Here is an 18,237-nt window from a genome sequence, read left to right as displayed (position 1 = left end):
CATAATCATGGCGAATGTGCGCGACTACTTCATTAAAATCTTGTTATGAAAACCCAATGAGACAAAAACTTGGACCAAGGAAAGAAGAGTACAATGTAAGCAATATGTATTGATGGCACGCTCATTCTCATGCTAATATAAATTTTTCAATTATTACATTTGTCTTATTTAAACCTTAAACCCAATAGGACAAAATCTAAGCGAGAGAAAAAGAGGACAACCATCTTCATGATCATTGATATAGTGTTGGATGCGTTTAGTGTTGCCTCATTAAAATCTTACTAAGAAAAACTTTGTGGGACAAAAACCTAGTTGAAGGAAAAATAGTACAACGCACATATGTCTTGTATATAGAAAATTGTTGTATGCTTGCCTTGATATATTAGTCCCATGATAATATCACATATGGCATCTTCTGAAGAGTGCCCTTAATTTGGTGATGCTCGTATGAAAGTGTCTTTCAGTAATAACAATAGGGGATATATGCTTGTCACATTCATTCATATTCTTGTTAAGGTTAGAGTACATAATACCAAGAAAAATCTAGACTATTTTTCAAAATGTCTTTCACTTCATAAAATGGATATAAACAAAAACAATATTTGCCTCAATCCCTAGTTGGAGGAACTCCTCCAACCCCCTCTCACAAGTGCGCGCATGTCCTTTTTAGTTTTTTCATTCAATTTATGAATTAATTTTTTATTTATTTACGATGAAAAGACCAAAAAAGACATACGCTTGTGACAAAGGATTGGAGGAGCTCCTTCAAACAGGGACTCAGGCAAGTATTGTTATCTAAACAATTCAATATTTATTGTCTTTTATATGTAACAATATCATCAATATGATGATATTATAAAGGAATTAATACATAAGAAATAGTTAGGTCCATCGGACCACCACCCCCAGGGTGTATCTCACTATCCACCCTAATGACATGGACCAATCATTCACTTGCATCTGTTTTTTTTTTTTTTAAATAGACTGACCAAACCAAACCGGCCTTTTATCTTCCCCATCTTTACAAGAAATTATTGTGTGTGATTGTCATACAACGTGGCATGATGACGTGGTGTTATGAATCAACTTAAATTATAACACTTGTACAATAATTAATTTCTAAAACCCTAAACTCTAGGAAATACCCTTAAATCATACACGTGTTATAATCTAAGTGGATTGGTAACACCACATCATTATGCCACGTGGTATTACGGTCATATACAATAATTTTCTCATCTTTACAAGCCATCAATCAAAATCGTCTACCTTAGGAAAAGTACAACCCCTCTTCCATACCCAAATTAAAAGTGATGATTAATAATAACGATAATAAGACTTCAAAACATAGGTGAATTTTAGAGAAAATGACTATTTCAGTTTCTCAGATAGATAGTCTTATTAGAGAAAATAAGATAGAAATTTCAAACATACAAGTGATTAGTTTCCATGGAGGATATTACCAGGTATTAAAAGAGTTAAAATAGGAGACTTCAGACCACCTTTATTGGAAGAATCGAAGAACGAAACGAAGTAAGAAAACCAACCCCTTTCCTACTCAAATCAAAAGTGGAGACCATTAAAGAAAAACAAAGATAAAAACAAATCAACCCATTTCCTACTCTTGCAAGTCCTGCCATGGGTATGGGTCGGGGTTCGGCCATAGGTAGGGTTGAAATGGCAGACTTGTATATAACTTGGAATCAATAATTGATTTGAGCTTTTCCCAAGCTCGGAAATTTTGATTAATGGGGAAGATTGAATGATAAATTGGGACTACTTGGTCCTCTTTTAGCTAGTCAACAGTTCATCGATCTCTGGTGGTTGGAACTAGCATCTTTAGAGAATAGGAAAAGCGCACTAGTTTCTGGGATAAATGTGAAATCTGCATTTAATTTTGGTTGAAGTACAAATACATCCACCAATTATAAGGGGTATTTCAAGTTGGTTCACAAACAAAAAACAAATTTCAAATTCATACATTAACCAAGGAATGAAATTTCGAAAATTTCACCGAAATTTTCGTTTTTTTGGGGTGCCGAAATTTTATCACGTATTCACTATTTTTCGTAATTATTTCGGCGAAATTTTGGCTGACTTTCAAGTGAAATTTCGAACACACTCCAAGCACTTTTTGTTAAATTTCTCCAAATTTCGCCGAAGTTTGGCGAAATTTTGAAAATTTGGCTGTGATTTACCCACTCACATTGTTGCATATTTCATCTCAGATCTCTCTATCTCTTCTCAGATCGGAGAGAGTCAGACATAATCGGGGAGAAAGGAGAGAGAAAGAGAGAAGAGAGAGAGGATAGAGAGAAGAGAGAGGAGAGAAAGAGAGGGAGATCAGGGAAGGAGGAAGAGATTTGGGAGGGGGAAGGAGAGGGAGGAGAGAGAGGAGATGACAGTGGGATTGGGAGAGAGAAATGAGAGGGAAGTCTAGAAGAGGCTATGAGAAAAAAGGAAAGGTCTGGAAGAGGCAAAGAGCTGAGAGTCAAGGGAGGAAAAAGGAAGGAAAGAAATAAAAAAGAAAAAGAAGGAAAGAAAAAAAGAAAAAGAAAAGAGAGAGTCATGGTGGAGGAAAAATGAAGGAAAGAAAAAAAAAATGTTAAGGGTTTGAGGTTTTGTTTGGCTCTTTTGGGGTTTTATTTAATTGTTTTTAAACCCTAAACTCCAATACATTTTTATATAAAAAATAATTAAAAATATCATAAAGGGCCTAAACCCTAATATCTTATACCATATCCTAAAGAATATAGAGTATAGAGTTTAGTGTATAGATTATAGAGTATAAAAAATATTAGGGTATATAGAGTATATAAGGTTTAGTGTACAGATTATAGAGTATAAAGAATATACTAATTTCATTTATTCATTATACTAATTTTATTTAACAGTATTTGCTTTCAGCGAGCATTATATTCAACTTTTATCACATAAAACCTACTATATAATTTGGTTTCTTCAATGTTTTTTAGTCAATGTAGTAGATAATATGTTAAATAAACATATGGTCAAATTTCATTCAAAATTTCCGTATGTTGATAGTAATTTTCGTCGTTTTTCTCTAATTTTTTCGAAATCGAAATTTCTGTGAAAATTTCCGTCGAAATTTTCATCGAAAATTTTTTGAAACCGAAATTTTACTCCTTGACATTAACTAATGAAAACTTACAATATAGCACATTTGTCAAGATTTTTGTCTCTAGATAGGGTGTGAGATTCCCACTACTTGGAGTCCAACATTCTTGCTGTGTATTCTTGTCCAATATGAATCTAACTTTCTTTTTTCCACACCAAAGTGATTTTCTTTGATAATGGGTGTTCCTAGTGTCTGAAAATAGTGACGACTTAAGTAAGAAGTCAATTTCAGCAAAGTTTCAATATGACCTTTTTTTCCGGTCATATGTTCCCAAAATTCGAAAACCAATTTAAACAGACCTAGTCTCTGTACTTTCTGAGTACCTTTTAGGGTTTCTACTTAAGTCCAAATTTTAACTTAAGTCGAGGAGTTTGATTAATTAAGTTCTTACAATATGACCATGTATGTACATGGGAGACTGTGGGAGCTGAAGCCTAGTGTCCAATGCCCGTATGCTCACGGACTGACATTAGACATCACGTCATTTGGATACTTCAATATTTAATTAAGTTGATTAATGAACAAAAATAACTCAAGTCACAGTTTGTAGCAATTCAATAATCTAATTTGAATTAACCAACTTGAGTTCTTTAATTAAAATGCTACACTTATTTTACTAAAAATCTTTAATTAATTAATTATAATCTCCAATTAAAACAAATAATTACACATGAATAATTAATAATTTAAATCCAACGTAATTAATTAACAGAAACTTAGAGATAAGTCCAATTTTAGCACCTTTCTTAGAGTAACACCAGGAGAGATTTAGAATATAGATAGAAGTCTTTTTAATCCTAGTAATCAATTAGTAAGCATCCATGTCACTTTTTTTCCCCCTTAAATTTGCAATATATTTCTTCATCCATGTCACCAAGAACTACATTCTTAGCCAACTCGTTATCATACCATACTTGGTGGTACACAATATCCATACCATAATTTTTTTTAAAGTCCTTGACAATTTCAATGGGTTTTAGCAATGGTTTGATTCGTACTTGGTCAACCAAAATGAAAGAGATAATCTTTAAAGTCATCATGGTACTCTTCTGTTTACGCACCCGACCTTGACAAGTGTGCTCGTTGTCCAACGTTCTAATATAAAAGTAACCATTGGTAAGGCATACAAATACATGCACACGCCATTGACATCCTTCTGAAGTATTCTTATTGCATTCCGCAGTGACCCTTTCGCGGTCATTCTTAATTGTATTTGAATACAAACTCTTTTTCAATGGCATACTTTACCAATTTTTGTCTGAATTCTACGACCCCACCTTCGAATTTATGGTCACCATGTTGTATGTAGCTTTTCCAAGGGTCTGATAAGTACATTTTTTTGGTAGGAGTTGCATACTTACCCAAAAAATCATTCCCATCAGTGTGCACTTGGCCTTCAGCAGCAAATGATTGCGTATCTATACTATTGCCATTATCGGTGCAAACTCGGTGACAATGTTGCTGAATTATTTGTATATCGACGTAATGTTTCCTTTCGCTCAAAACGTGCATGTGTAACATCTTCAAATACATGTCTGTCTGCAACATACATTCTGGGTGATTATTAATAGAATATTGGAGATGATACAATCCAATCACTAGCTCATCAAATCGAGAAACGACTACTGAACATAGTTCCATAAAGGTTGTATGGGCAGTTATAGGGTGTAACAATGATTTGCCATTATATGTGAATTTTCCAATTACAACACCATCCAAAGTTATATGTAAAAAACAATATAAACACAATAAACAATTCATGGTGAGAGAAATGAAAAGGAGAAAATGCTTATGTGTGAATAAGAACATAAACACCGTCCATATATAGTTATTTGTAAATTATACCATGTACCAGAGTTGTATCAAACAAGCATTATATGGTGAGAGAAACAAAAAAGAGAATCTGCAATACAAACCGTGTGTAACCTTGGAATTGAATTACAAAAGGAAAACATAGAAACTGGAAGTTGTCGATCGAATGAACATACCATCAGAAAAGACGTCAAACATATATGCAACGCTTGAAACATGAAATCAATGGGCTTGAGAAACCACGTGGGCTTGAACTCCTACATTAACCTGGTTTGTAAATTCAAACTCCAAAAGATATTTGGTTTCTTAATTTAAAATTAAGTAAAGATAACAATTAAATATTTGTTTGGTTTATGAAAAATATCATTTAATTAAAAATGTTGACGTGTATATATCATTTAAATCACAAATGCTAATGTGTATTAGATTTTCTAATGTCGTAATCAGAAAAATGACCTTTACCTATATGAAAAAGATTTTTTTATGAATTTTCAAACACCTCCGTCTTCTATGTAAAAATTGTTGTCTAAAAGGGCCTAAGCCTAATTTTCTGATTAATTAATCATGCTTGATTAAATTAATAAGATTAAAATAATTAAATAAGAGAGATTGGGAAAATTACCTTGACTAAAAATAAGTGAACAACCACATAATTTATCATATTTACAACAAAAAGTGAAAAGTGTGAGAATGTGTTTATTGCTAATTACAATATCGGTAGGAACTAGGAAGTAATTGGGTTTTGGTGGGCTAAAGGTTTTTTTTGGTCAAATGTGTGCTAAAGTCCAGTTTTTTTGTCTTCTTAAAATACAATTTAAATAAGGCTGAAGACGCTAAAGAACTGGGTTCAGTCCAGGCTATCCAGCAAGAAGAACTGAAGCTCACCAATACAGGCTAAAAAAGCATAAAGGTAGGCCCAAGGAAAGAGATAGCCCAACCAGACAAAAACTACAAGACAACCAAATCTAAGCCTAGATTAAAAAACAAAAACAATCAACATTCTCAAAAAAAAAAATCATACCAAAAAGTCAGACAAATTTTCTTGTATAAATTATGTTACCATCCTAATCAACCATCAATCAAAATCTAGCAAAAAAAGAATTAGACTCTGCTTTTTACTAACCTACAAGCAAGGAGTAAAATTTCGGTTTCGAGGAAATTTTCGATGGAAATTTCGACGGAAATTTTCGAGGAAATTTCGGTTAAAATTTCGATTTCGATAAAATTTGACAAAAACGACGGAAATTGCTATCAAAATATGGAAATTTTGAATGACACTTGACCATATGTTTATTTAACATATTATCTACTATATTGATAAAAAATATTGAAGAAACCAAATAATATAATAGATTTCATGTGATATAAGGTAAATATAATGCGCGCTAGGGACAAATACTGTTAAATAAAAATAGTTCACTAATTAATAATTACATAAAAATGACCTATTTTCAAGGGATATTTAATTATTTTGAATCCAATTGTTCTTAAAACATATGTGGACAAATAAGAAAATGACATGTATTGTTATTTTCTAAACCACTTAATCCAATTACCAAAAACAATCTAAATAGATTGTGAGATCCCGAAAAGTTGGTTTATAATTTATTTTGAAGTAAATAGTGATTTATTGATAATTATCTTGTTAATTTAGAGATATTAGAATTTTTATGAGAAATTTTGGAAGGAAATAAATTAATTTGAAGTCGTAGAAAAATAATTTATCAAGACGAACTCATGAGATTTTACAAAACGTTTTTCGGACCTCGAAGTTAATTTTGGTAAGTTATTTAAATTTTAAGTGATTTCGGCAAGTCATTGAGGAATAATAAAAATTAGGAAAGACTCAGTCTTGTTGGAAAAGTCTTGGGTCAACGAGCGCATAGACGCAAATGAAATGTGTTTTTTTTTTTTTTTTTCTTTTTTTCTTTTCTTTTTTTTTTTCTTTTTTTTTTTTTCTTTTCTTTTCTCTTCCTTTTTTTTTTCTTTCCTTCTTCCTTTTCACCCGTGAGCTAAATATAATTCCAAACTAATAAAAAACTCCATTTTGACTAGTGAACATACTTAAATACCAGTTTTGGTCTTTAGGTTAGGGTCTTATTCTTGCAATTAAGCAGACTTGGTTTTGTTCCTTAACCTGAAGACAGAAACATATATATATATATATATATATATATAGCTAGGTCTGACTACTAGCTTGTAGTAGTGTAGTACTAGTGCTGCTTGTATAGTTTAGGACTAGAGTTTGGCACAAGAATGCATGGGCGGCTGTTGTTGTTGTAGATATGGAAGCTAGCCGACCTATCCCATCAGATCTTTAAATTATTGAGGCTACATAACACTCATTTCTGGACGAAGATCAGTTTTGAATAGACACTGCGTGTATAGTATGATAATTCAATTTATTACGATGCAGATCATATATTTAATTTATCTTAAAAAATTGTAAACTTTGATTGAGATAAGGATACATACCAAGTTACCAACATATTACATATCATTATATCAATGAAGGTTCTACGGGCCGTGACCACCCCTGCTATCCAATCTTCCCTTTCTCTCTCCAGCCTTCCATTTGCTTCTTTTCCTTCAGTTCTCACGCAGGCACGCAGCAGACATTTGACCAAAAAATATTCTCACGCAGACAACACTCCTCCCTCCCCCCTCCCTCCTCTCTTCTCTCTCCCTAATCTCTTCTCTCTCCTCTCTCTCCCTCCCTCTCCCCCTCCCCCCCTCCCCCTCCCCGATCTCCTCTCCTTCGGAGCTCCTCTCCTCCCCGGATCTCCTCTCCCTCCGGCGACAGCAACCTCTTTCTTCCCGATCTCTTCTCTCCCTCCGGTGACGGCGGCCCTCACTCCTTCCGGCCAGTCTCTGCCTCCCTTCGGTCTCTACGCCAAATTTCAGCGAAATTTCGCCCAAATTTCGACGAAATTTCGGCGAAATTTAGAGAAATTTAACAAAAATGTGCTTGGAGCATTTTCGAAATTTCGGCGAAATTACCGAAATTTCGTCGAAATTTTTCCGAAAAATAACGGATCTGTGATAAAATTTCGGGATCCCCAAAAAACGAAAATTTCGGCGAAATTTCGCCGAAACTTTCGAAATTTCATTCCTTGCCTACAAGTAACAATTAATTATTAGTCTGAAGTTAAAATCTTTCTTTTTAAAACAAATAAAATCTCTTGGAGTAAGGCAGAATTTTTGGTGAATTTCTTAAGTCGAGTGTGGATTGACTATCTTTGACTAGGCTAAGAAATTAGTCTGATGCATAAAAATTGACCTACAATACTTCAATTACAAAAAAAAAAAAAAAAATGAAAGCCGACGCATTGTTTCAAAACTAAAGGCATACAACACACCAAAGTCAAAGACTGACGCGCTAATTTATGCCCCAAATCAAAAGCCCCTACCTATTCTATCTTTTATTATTTTTAAAATAATTTATAAATAGAATTAATTACATTTACACCCCCTGAGGTTTATCGTCATTTCACATATACCCCTGGGATTTCAATAATTACACATACACCCCCTGAGGTTTTAAAATGGTTACATATAATCCCCTATAGTGAGACGAAAAATGATGAGAAATTATGCAAAAAAACATGCTAAGGGATTAAATAGCCTAATAAGATTATTCAAGGTGTAAGGTCCAACCTGAATACAAATATTTTCTTTTTTATTTATTTATTTTTTCTTGTAGGGAGTTATATGCAACAGTTTTAAAATCTCAGGGGTGTATGTGTAATTATTGAAACCTCATGGGGTGTATGTGAAAAGACAATAAATTTCAAGAGTGTAAGTGTAATTAACTATTTATAAATATTTATTTTAAATGATTGAAAGAGAAACTAATTCTTTTGAAAAGGGTGTGTACTTGCTAATTCTTTGGAAAACAGCTAACACGCAGACACACCGATACACATAACATGTGAACACGTTTTTTATTTTTAAATTTGAGGGGTTCATTTGTAATTTTGACGTATCTCATGCAGACATCCGCAGTATCCCCATCACTCATCTGCCACATTTTATATTGAGTGGTACTTTTCTTGGCCTTTTGCCTTTTGGCCTTTTGGCCTTTTTTTTTTTTTTTAATGTCAGCAACAACGATACATCTTTATTTTTGTGGGTGTTTTCCTCAGTGTGTTTCATTTTGTTGCCTTTATAGTTCTGGACTTTTGCCTCCTTTGGTTGATATACTTGTTTGTTTACCAAAAAAACAAAAAAAATGCCAACTAAACGAACTCACTATCACTTAGTTCAGAGCTTTGGGAAAGGCGCGCACCCCCAAAAAAATTGTTCTTGTGTAGCCGTGCTGCCAAGCCTGCCATGATGTGATGATGATGCTTCATAGGTCCTTTTTTTTTTGTCAGAGACAGTTCCACACTTTAGGCTGGGTTCAAATTCCAATATGGTGTCTCTAAAAGTTTTTTCCTTCTTCCGGTCATCACTGAAAAGTATCATCAGACTTTTGTTGGTCACATTTCTTATCAATATATTGGGACGGTGGTGAATTATTATGAGGGCACAAATTCAAAATATATAAGCTTATTTTTCGATTCAAACAATTGTACATTAATGTCATACCACCCGTGAGTTAAGATTCCGTGACATGTTAACATGTTGTTAACATTTTTTCTTTTTTTGTCAAAATATTGTTAACAATTCATTCTAAGTTAATAAAAATAACTAATAAAAATGCTATAATACCGATCTGTTTGATTCACGAAATTGATATGCATTTTTTAAGAAAAATGGAATGTGAAATTTCATTCATGTATTTGGTAATGTTGGAAAAGTAAACTAATAATTACCTTTTTATTTTTATTTCTATGTATGGTTTATGCATAAATAAGAAATAAAATTTATTCAGTTTTTCAATTGTACTCTCATCTATTATATATATATAATGTGAAGAGTTTGTTTTGGATAAAATTGATATTATCAAATATTAAAAGGGGTATAATTGTCTAGAAAAAGTATAATAAATGCTTTTCTAAAGAGAGGGAAAACAAAACTCAAGTTGGGAGGAGATATTTATTTTCCCTCCTTTAGCCTGGGTGCATCAAATTCTCATGGGCCACAAAACTATTTCGCATGTTCTGTGCTTACCAAACATGGGAATAAACTTATTTTCTCATTCTCATCCTTTCAAAACTTGTACCAAACAGGTCTTTATAGTATTAAAAAACTATTTGGCTACTATTCACTTTATTTTCTATACTCGAGGGATAAAAAGATTAAAACAAAAACTCCTCAACACCCCCTTACTCTTACTAGCTGGCATCCTAATCTCAAAAGAAAATCTTCAATCTTGCAATCTCTAAATACCCAAATCCATTGAGTCAATGTTCTATTTCCTTGAGTTTTTTTTTTTAATTTTCTTTCTTGGGAATAATAGTATTATTGGTACTTATTGAATTTCATCATTGGATTGCTTGAATTTTGCTTCAGATTGTTCAAATCGCCATACAAAAATATAGGCTCAATATAGGAATTGGAAAATGCTTGAGTACTAATCTTGTACTCATCACTAATTACATGAGCCTATGATGAGATCCACCATTTTATTTCTCATGGTAGACTCCATCATGAGTTCATGTGATCGGAGATAAGTTGTTATAGGAATCATCTAGACTTAATAATACAATTCAAAAAGATGTACCCAAAAAGGGAGGGGGTAAAGGTAGATTCTCAACCCTGTCGTCCTTGTCGTCCTTTAAGACCTCCTCCACCTTGAGACCCCAACCAAAATTACAATGACAAGCAAAGCCTTCTGCAGCTGATTTGTCCACAAAAATTTTACGGAAACCAAATTTGATTGACAATTTTGCTTCCAAGCAGTTTCTCTATCACGTGGGATTGGGGACAACATCTTTATGGAGATTGCTATTTCAAATTGAGAGATAGGTGAGTGTTTGGATTATTCTAATTTTAATTCAGTTTGAGAGATAGGTGAGTTTGGGTGTTTTGGTTATACTGATCTTATTGAGTTTGGTTGTTTAGGATATTTTAATCTTAATTAGGGTTATTGTATAAGGCTAATCTTATCAGTTTGAAATGTTTTTTTGTCGATATCAGCATTTTACTAACTGTCATCTAACGGTGAGTGTTTAGGTTATCCTAATTTTAATTTAGTTTGAGAAATAGGTGAGTTTGGGTGTTTGGGATATTTTAATCTTAATTAGGGTTATTGTATAAGGCTAATCTTATAAGTTTAAAATGTTTTTTTTTTATCAATATTAGCATTTTACTGATAGTCATTTAACAGAAGAAATTATGTGTAATAATTTTGAAACCTTAAGTATATTTTGTGTAATTTTGAAACCTTATAGAGTGTACGATGAGAAACTTCAAAAAATATCAGTGTAAATATCTCATATGGTATTGCACACACACAAATCTTTCAGAAGTGGGTTAATCATTCTTCCTAGTCAAATATTTGCCTGGCAATATCATAAATACTTAAATAGTCTTTTTAACAAGTATATCATCAAATAAGTCTCCAAATTTCATTCATGAGATATTAACTAAAAACAAGGAAGTAAAGACCAGTGTTTTCAGACGCAAAAGCGTCACGCGAGGCGTTTGCAGTCTCGCAAGGCGAGGCGTAAGCCTTGACGCGTATAGCGTAAGCCTTTCGGGCATAAAAAAATATAATAATAAAACAATTATAAAAACAATTATATAGCTAAAAATAGCATTAATTGTCATTCATAAATAAAAATCATCCATATTACATATCAAATTCAATAATATTGTTCAAATTAAATAGAAATCCAAACAAGCATATTGATCTAACAAGATCATTTACAAAAACATAGTAAAAACAACCACTTCATTCATGCCAGTTGAAAGCGAAATTAATATCACAGTCATATTAAGAAAAAGACCAATTAGCTGCTTAGAATTAAGTCTTGCATCATTTTTCAAACGAGTGATTATTGGTAATGTGGTATTGGATGCACAATTTTCCTGATAAAGCAGTTGGTCTACAAATGCTTGAAACTCCAATGATTCCAAGACCATAACATGTGATGCAATTGTGCAAATGCCAAATAAAATAAGATAACATATATGTTGGCTAGATTTCAAAACCTCTGTCTCCTAACAATACAATCAAATTGATGACCAGGTTGCAAACATGAAGGCAGAGTACATACCACCAAGAGACCCCTTGCCTCTGCCCACGGAGACCCCTTGCCTCTGTCGCCGGACTGTGTAAAAGGGGGAGACCCCTTGCTGGTTAGCTGCGCAGAACAGAGATGACCACCGTCCTTGCTGGCTAGCTGCGCAGAACAGAGATGACCACCCTTGCTTGATCGGCCGCCGTCCGAGACCACCCAGCCGCAGCCGCCTTGTCGTCGTGAAGAGAGAACCCAGAGAAGTTGAGAGAATCGCTGATAGGGCAAGGTCTGAAAACACTGAAGGGGTTTATTAAACTCTCAGCCCAAAACGACATCGTTTTGGGACTGAGTTTTTGAAAAAAAAAATGTCGCAGAGGTGGTCGCTGGGCGTCCGCGTTCAACGCCTTCAACGCTTGCCGTCGCGAGGCGTACGCCTTCAACGCCTTGCCGTCGCCTTTCAGTCCTTTTGCAGATTCCGGCGACGTCGTGCGCAATCGGCCGCCGCCTCGCCATGACTCGCGCCTTGAGGCGCGCCTGAAGAACGCCTTTGAAAACACTGGTAAAGACTAATGCCATATACCAAATGGTTATTGGTGACACTCAACTACCTTAGTATATATATGATGTCTTTTGCAATTTTCAAAAAGAGAGCCGTTAAGGATTAATAGAAGAGGCATTCATACACCTGGCAACTTAACTATATATGAGGCTTATTACTAGCTAGTAACTAAGGAATAAAATTTTGGGTTTCGAGAAAATTTCGATGAAAATTTCGACGGAAATTTCGACAAAAATTAGACGGAAACGACGGAAATTGCTATCAAAATACGGAAATTTTGAATAAAACTTTACCATATGTTTATTTAACATATTATCTACTACATTGATAAAAAACATTGAAGAAACCAAATTATATGGTAGGTTTCATGTGATATGTGATGAATATAATGCGCGCTGGAGACAAATACTGTTAAATAAAATTAATATAATGAATAAATAAAATTATTATATTTTTTATACTCTATAATCTATACACTAAACCCTATACTTTATATACCCTAATATTGCATTAAACCATATATACTATATATTCTTTAAGATATAGTATAAGATATTAAGATTTATGCCCTTTAGAGTATTTTTAATTATTTTTTATATAGAAATGTATTATGATTTAGGGTTTAAAGATAACTAAACGAAATCCCAAAAGAATCAAACGAAACCCCAAACCCTTTTTTTTCTTTCCAATTGCCCAAAGACCTCAAACTCTAATCAACCCTAAACCCTTTTTTTTTCTTTCCTCCTTTTTTTTTTTTTTTTTTTTCCTTCCTGGCTTCCACTTCTTCTCGTGGGCGTGACCTTTCTTCTTCCCTTTTCTTTTCTTTTCTTTTTTTCTTCTTTCCTTCCTGGCTTCCACTTCTTTTCGTGGGCGTGACCTTTCTTCTTCCCTTTTCTTTTTCTTTCCTTTTCTTTCCTTTTCTTTTTTTCTTCTTTCCTTCCTGGCTTCCACTTCTTCCCTTTCATTTCTATCTCTCCCAGCCGCCACTGCTATGCGACTCAGCATATGGCATATCATTGATATATCTATTTCTCTTCTCTCTCCTCCGGTCCTCCTTCTCCAGCGCCGATCTCTCTCTCCCAAGTCCCTCCCCGATTTGATTATCTTCCTTACCGATCTCTTCTCTTTTCTCTCTATTCTCTCTCTTCCCTCCCCAATCATGCCAGTGCTGAGTTTGTAACTGCCAAGGAGAAGACAGATAGAAAAATGGATGGGTTTGTTCCTCGGAGCGAAATTTTGAAAAATTCGATAATTTTGGCGAAAAATTCATAAACTAGTGTTAACATTTTCATACCCCTAAAAAACGAAATTTTCGACGAAATTTCGCCAAAAATTTCGAAATTTAACTCCTTACTAGTAACGACCTAAAGATAGAGACTTGGCTAGAAGGTCCTTAAAATAGAACAATACTTGGGTCACCCCTTGGGGGTACCTCAAGGTCACCCCACCTCTTCAAATTATGATTTCGGCAATGTCGGCGCATAATCGGAACCGTTCAATTTTTAGATAACATATTAAAGATCATCTCTGCAAAAAATCAAATCAATCGGAAATCGTTTGGTTATATAACTGTTGTCAATTAAATAGCAAAAATCAACGGTTTGGTAAAAAAATCACTCTTTAATTGAAAACTATCTATTTTTTCTATTTAATTGACAACAGTTATATAACCAAACGATTTCTGATTGATTTGATTTTTTGCAGTGATGATCTTTAATATGTTATCTAAAAAGTGAACGATTCCGATTATGCGCCGACATTGCCGAAATCATGATTTGAGGAAGGTAGGGTGACCTTGAGGTACCCCCAAAAGGTGACCCAAGTATTGTTCCTTAAAATAATGATGGATTTCTAGCAAAAATAGCCAAAACTTAGCTTGATATGAATCAATAAAGCTCCATCATGATTATTTGAGATCCAAATTTTGGATCTTTAATATAGACATGCTTTTTCTATTGAGGTATATATCAACTTATTTATGTTGAGGTATGACCTTGTTGGGGCCCACACGAGTCATTTTGTGTCCATTCGAACCGTTCATTTTTTACATCTTCATTGGTACATCATCTTTGCAAAAAATTAGTCAAATCGGAAATCATTTGCCTATCTAACTCTGATTAAACAAATGGACGGTTTCATCGAAAATATTTGGTTCGTCCGTTTATTTGATCAAAGTTAGATAGGCAAATGATTTCCGATTTGGTTAATTTTTTGCAAGGATGATCTATCAATGGAAATGTAAAAATTGAACGGTTCGGATCGACACAAAACGACTCGTGTGGGCCCCCTATAGGGTATACCTCAACATAAATAAGTTGAGATATACCTCAATAGAAGGAGCCTGTTAATATAGATATTTTTTTATATATTATATATATAATGCTTAAATTTAGCCAAAATTTAATATTGACTAAACAAAACCACCTTTTTTGCAAAATAGGAATGGTTTGTAGATCGAGAAGTTGAATCGAACTGAGACTTGAAGGAGGTTTGAGTACACATTAGAAGAGGGTTACTTATAAAATGGGGATATGAGTATAGACTTGAAGGGGTGTTTCGTCTGTCCAATCAAAATTTTAATTAAAGTTAGACATGCACTTGGATAAACTCCTCAAATATCCCAGTAGAAGTAGATATTGAGGGTCTCAAAGTTCTTGTTCAAGAATCGTTTCTGAGGATTAAAGCACAGAAAAAGGTTATGGTTCATGTTTGATGACTTAATCAAGAGAATCCTCCTGTCTCAATTAACGATTTTGGCCCCTATACATCTTCATTTACAAGTTTTTTGATGGTGTGCTACTTGTACTATATATGAGTTGACTATTCTGTCTCTTGTAGTTGTCTCCAAATGGTTTAGCCTTTATCTTAATTTACACCTTTGGTGGTCATTAATAAGATGAAAATTCAAATAGTTGGAAACATGTTATTCACATGCTATGAGCCTTTATCATATTAACGTTTTGAAACATTCATGTCCCTTATTAATTAATTCCAAAGTATATGAGCATTATCTATTCTGAATGTAGAGCAGTGTTAACTATATATACAGTCTCATTCTAATTGACAAATATTGAGAAACTTTCAGCACTTATTGCACTCAATAATTAAAATTTTGATCAAATACAACGAGTCAATGAGTTATTCATTTAATCAGCTAACGGTGATTATTTATTGTCTCTCACTGTTGCTTAAACCTGTCCCACACATTTCTGCCTATATATAAACACATATAAAATGCTGCTACATATCACACACTTACAAACAAGCTTCAGCCACTACATTTTAGTACTTCACTGTTCAATCCCAAACTGCTTATAAATTCTTAAACTAGAAGCTAAGCCTACAATGCCCATTACCAACTCACTTCCCATGAAATCACCCAATTCAACCACAATGCCTCCATTAGATCAACTGCCTAAAGAAACCTTCTTTGAGAACTTGGATCTCTACCAATGGGAAGGTTTCTGGTACAGACCACAACACCTTGAAGCAGCCATAGCCTGTCAATCCCAATTTGAGGCTCAGAATGATGACATCATTTTGGCATCAGCTATGAAAACAGGTAGCACATGGATGAAAGCCCTCTGCTTCAGCATTATGCAGAGGCAGAAACAACAACAACAACAACAACATTGTGAAGTTGTAGCTGAAGCTGAAGCTGATGAGGACCTTTTGGCAAAGAACCATCCTGCCCATTATGTTCAAACCTTGGAAGTCCAGCTCTACACAGCAAACCCACCTCCTGATCTTTCAGGTATGCACTCTCCAAGACTCTTCCACACTCACTTGCCTTACAAGGCCTTGCCTGAATGCATCAAGAGCAGCTCATCAGATTGCAAGATTGTGTACATAACCCGGAACCCGAAAGACACGGCTGTGTCAATGTGGCACTTCCTCAACAACCTGAGAACACCTGAGCAGGGTCCGTATCCATTAGAGAAAGCATTTGAGAGTTTTAGTAATGGGGTTTGCCATTTTGGGCCATTCTTTGACCATGTGTTGGAGTACTGGCATGAGAGCTTGAAGAGGCCTAAGAAAATTCTGTTTTTGAAGTATGAGGATCTGAAAAAGGACCCCAAGAAACAGGTAAGGAGACTGGCTTCATTCATGGGAAGGCCATTTGGTGATAAGGATGAAGAAGAGGTTGAGGAGTTGATTGGAAAGTGCAGCTTGGAGAGGCTCAAGAACTTGGAGGTGAACAAGAATGGGATTGATCCTTGGGTTGGGATGCCAAACAGTGCCTTTTTCAGGACTGGGATTGTTGGGGGATGGAAAAAGGTGTTGACATCTGAGATGTCTGAGCACCTCGATCAAATTGCACTCATGAAATTGGAGGGATCTAGTCTTGGTTTTGAATATATGTAATGCTATTCCTATATAGAGCAGGTTTCAATCAATTTGTTTAGGCTACATTGAAACTCTGTTTCGATTTATGTCTAATGTGCAATGGACGTTTGTTTGTTTTTTTTGGCCACTAATGTGCAATGGACGTTAAGTACAAGATTATGCCCCTTTTTTCATCAATTATAGCAAGTTATTATGAAATAATGTTCATATTATTAACTAACTTCTAGATTTTTTTTTGAGTCCATTAATAAACAGGTACTGACAACTTTTTTTCTTAATCAAACACACCCAAAGCTCCATTATTTCTTTGCAGGCCACATACTATAAAAATCCAACAACTCATTCTTCTTTTGCGGGCCACATGCTACAAACTTGTTAGATCCCTGCACAACCTTGTTTCACTTGCATCTACACATAATCTGCAGTTTCACCTGCATCTACACATGATCTGCAGTTGCAACTTCAATAAACTGCAGTTTTAGTTCACTTACAGCGTTCCAGAAATTGCAGTTTCAGAACTGAGCTTAAAAAAAAACTACAGTTTCAGAAACTGCAGTTAGTAACTGCAACTGCAAGTCTGCAATAAACTGCAGTTTCACTTGCAATTAGTAACTGTAACTGCAAGCTTGCAACTCTAATAAACTGCAGTTAGTAACTGCAACTCCAATAAACTGCAGTTTCAGTTCTCATACAACGTTCCAGAAATTGCAGTTTCAGAAACTGAGCTTAAAAAAAAAATCAAGAACTTTCTACTGATAAGAAATCAAAGTAGGAGTCTACCACGAGCTGTGATCATGCCCAATCGAGGAGAAGCCGGAGTGGTCAGAGCAGATCCAAAAGGCTTCGATCGAGCTCGGAGTAGATCCATTGCTTCTTGGACGGCGTTGAGATTTTCAAGGCCGTTGATAGCAGCGCTGCTCATGGTGGTGGTGTTCGTCCCAAAGGTGCTTGCTCTGCGAAGAAGAAGAACAAGAAGAACAAAAAGATGATGAAGAGGAAAGAGAAGAGAGACATAGCGAGGAGAGAGAGAGAGAGAGAGAGAGAGAGAGAGAGAGAGAGAGAGAGAGAGAGAGAGAGAGAGAGAGAGAGAGAGAGAGAGAGAGAAGAAAGAGAAAGGCAAAAAGGAAATAAAATGACAATTGATCAGATTTCAAAATAAGTTACCTAAGCTGCAACTTACCTTGTTGTTAAATAAAATTAATTGGTGTATTGGAGAGTAAAAACAATAAGTAAAAGGTAGCTTAAGATAA

At 34.6% G+C, this 18,237-nt stretch overlaps 1 pseudogene; it reads left to right on the top strand.

The window, feature by feature from the left end:
• The first annotated feature begins 15,883 nt into the window (after nucleotides 1–15,883).
• Nucleotides 15,884–17,152, top strand: LOC147291357 (cytosolic sulfotransferase 5 pseudogene; annotated as a pseudogene).
• Nucleotides 17,153–18,237: the final 1,085 nt, after the last annotated feature.

Source organism: Dryas octopetala, chromosome 3 (genome assembly GCF_963921425.1).
Source record: "Dryas octopetala chromosome 3, drDryOcto1.1, whole genome shotgun sequence".
Taxonomy (NCBI): Eukaryota; Viridiplantae; Streptophyta; class Magnoliopsida; order Rosales; family Rosaceae; genus Dryas; species Dryas octopetala.
Note: the sequence above shows the minus strand (reverse complement) of the source record. Positions and strands in the feature narration are given on the sequence as shown.